Consider the following 3,284-nt stretch of genomic DNA (forward strand, 5'->3'; position numbering starts at 1 on the left):
CCGAGTGGCGGCCGGTCACGACCGATTCAGATAATTCTGTGGTGGGCGAGAGCGCGGGAGCCGACGCCGACCGCGCGCTGCCCGAGCTCCGTCACGGAGGGGCGCTGATGTGTCGGCTAGATGGCCAAGAGGGCACCTCCTCGGCGCGCTACTTACGATGACTTCGACTGATGCGGGGGCTCCGCAGCACACCCATTCTGCAGATGATCGCGGAAGGCCGCAGTGCAAGTGTCACCCTCGGTCGATCGGTACCATACTGCCGCGACTCGTCATCTGTTTGTGACCGGTACTCTCCTCGCCGCTGCTTTGGAGCACGACCACTACGAACGCGGTCGCGGGACGCAGCAGAAGCAGTGCTCTCATCGCTTCCGAGCGCGGCACCAGCGGTACTTTAGGCGCCCAGTCGAGTGTCCGACGATCACTCTGGGCGCTCCGCAGCGGCTGTTGAAGAGCGTTGGGATTGTTTTCCTGCTGGCTCGTTTACGCTTTGATGCACCAGGCCTGCAGGAGATAGGCGGCGTTCTCGGTGCTCATGGCGGACAGCCGCCACCTGTTTACCGTCCACGGTGCTCTGGGGAGATCAAGACCATTGTAATCAGTTTGCAGCTTCCCTCGTATTGTATTTTCTTATCGCGTTTCTACTGATACCCTGCAAATTACATTGCCATTAGTATGTTTTATTTTCTACACAGGTCTGGCGCAAGTGAGAAGCCATAGACGGACCATTAATACGTAGGTTAAAACTATGAGCTGGCAAGCCTTTTATTTCAGGAACAAAAATGATATCAGAAATTTCGCCCGCATACAAGCTTGCACCCGATGCTCAACACCGCAAGTTGCGCATGTTTGTCACTGGATGGCAATGCTGTTGCCCCTGAGCTTTGTGGATACACCATATGTATGCATGGTCACGTTATAATGTAATTGTACTATGGCATGATAAATCTCCCCACTGTTCTTTCCAGCATGAGGATTTGGGAAACATAATGGTTAAGTAAATTTTAATAGGAGTTACGCCTCATCTCATGCAAAAGTAAAAAATAATAAGGTCCCACTTGGTGGGGCAATTGTGATTATAATCATATAACCATTGCACATAGGCGTAAGAACGTTTCAAAAAGTGGGGGGCCAAGCTCAGGGGTGTACTTCAGGACTTTTTCTGGAAAGTGAGCTCGATGAGTGGCGCGGGAAGGTTAGGGATATAGGTGTTATCGCTCTTTATTCAAATGTCATGGCTGCTATGCTAGATATGCATTTAGAGCTGTTTATCACTGGTGCACAATCTTACCCATTCGACTCATCTGTCATTTGGCAAATGAGGCCATCCAGCTTCCCCAGACTATTCGTCCATTTGAACATTGTCTTTCCTGGGGAGGCGAAATTCCACGACGAGTCGGCATTTTGGGTCATTAAGGAAGCATCTGCCTCCACAGTGTAGATGCCAAAACACGGTCTGGATATAAACTGGTGAGAATTTTGAAAGTGGTTCGATGGTGCAAATGGTTCAAAGTGCGACAAATTTTTAATGCGCCTTCATTTCGCTGGTGCTTTTCACGAGATAAGACTTGTCGCAGCATTTTAGGCGAAAACAAACTCGAGAGCTCGAAACATGACATTGCTGGAAACAATGTGACAAAAGCCGTCAAACCTGAGATTCTCTTTTAAGAATCAAGCCGCATAACGACGCCCATCCGTCACCTGTTCCTCATCTAGGCCCTGCTCCTGTCCGCCGTCGGTGGCCATTACCCTTGCCCGGATGTCTCCCGCATGACTGACTGCGAACTGATCGTATGGCTGCTTTGTTGCATACTTTTGGCCCAGCGTTACTGACTTTTGGCCCAGCGTTACAAGAGGCGTTCTGTCAGCAAACTGCAAACCGTGTAACTGACTTTTTGTTTTGGGGAACGAGGAAGAAGTGTGTCCCGAAAAAGCCGGTCTCATGTGGACTAAGTAATTGCTTACCTTACCTGCTTTCAACACATGATTTGAAACCAGAGTTAGCCATTTTCTGTTTTAATCCATCGAGTTTTGTCATAAGACAAATTTTTCTGCCACAAGGCATGCAATGGGCTTATTTTGTTCCCTATTCGTGATCCTTTGCCCCAAATTTCGTAAAGTGGTCCCTCGTGATGCTTTAACCAGATGTTTTCCATAGTTGTCATGGTTTGTTGGCTGGCAAATGACTGTACTCTATATATGCACTATATTTTTCACACTGGGGTACTCTAAGCTGCATAGCAATAATAATGTGAGGTAAATATCAGCATTGAGCAAATAGTCAGACTATCCCATTTAAAATGTAAGGCCAACAACTCAACCTATGTCATTAAATATGAATAAACAAGCCTAAATAGATACCTTTGCTGCAGCTGAAAAGGCAAGCAGCAAAGCTGGCATGGTGATCTAAAAGTTATGCTACTTTTCGAGAAGAGCGATTATTTTGTGGAGCATACCCATTATTGCCCTTGACAGAGGCTAACACGCGCTCGAGTGAGGGTCAAATTGATTCCCCCCCGAAGGTTTTCCAGAATGGTTTCCGAACGGCGCGGCGTAGCGGCGCCAAATTTTGCATAGCTGTAGACAATTCAATAGCGGATTGCTTGACATAACAAATTTAGAGTTCCTTTAAGGTCGCTGACCTATGGCAGGTCAAAGTCAGGCCATGGTTTCAGCAGAGGCAATTTCCAGGGAATCGTCCAATCTGATACAACAACGGAGTATTTGACGAAGCCATACATTTCTGAAATGCTTTCTTATGCACCACAAATATTGAATGAGCAAATTTCGTGGACCAAAAGTCAGGTATAAAGGCCAGACTAGGGTCACAACCAACCTGGTTTATTACTCTAGGACCTGCTGTATGGGATAGTTTGTGGTGCTCATTTCGAATTTATTGACAATAGGAACCGCATTATACATCTTTCATTGACCTCTTAGAGGTCAGAAAAGGTCATTGAACTAAGATGACCCGGGTCGGATATTTGTTTTAGGAACATACTGCCTAGCGCAATCTTTGTCGCTTTTTCAAATGCAAAAGTCAGAGCAGTCTTGTATGACTTTGGTCACCATGACCTTCAAAAAGGTCAAAAAATGTCACTGACCTCAAATGAGCTTTTGACGTGTTGCTTACAAAACAGTTACCTAGGTTCTGGGGCACTTTGGAAACCAGTCTGAAATTTGACCTTGTTTGACCTTGTTTGACCTGAAGGTCATGACCTAGGAAACTTAATCTTTGATCTAAGTGAGTTCACGCACAGGTCAAGACATCGTGTAAATTTGGTGTC

This window comes from Pollicipes pollicipes, unplaced genomic scaffold, assembly GCF_011947565.3.
Source record: "Pollicipes pollicipes isolate AB1234 unplaced genomic scaffold, Ppol_2.1 Scaffold_4740;HRSCAF=5597_pilon_pilon_pilon, whole genome shotgun sequence".
Classification (NCBI taxonomy): Eukaryota; Metazoa; Arthropoda; class Thecostraca; order Pollicipedomorpha; family Pollicipedidae; genus Pollicipes; species Pollicipes pollicipes.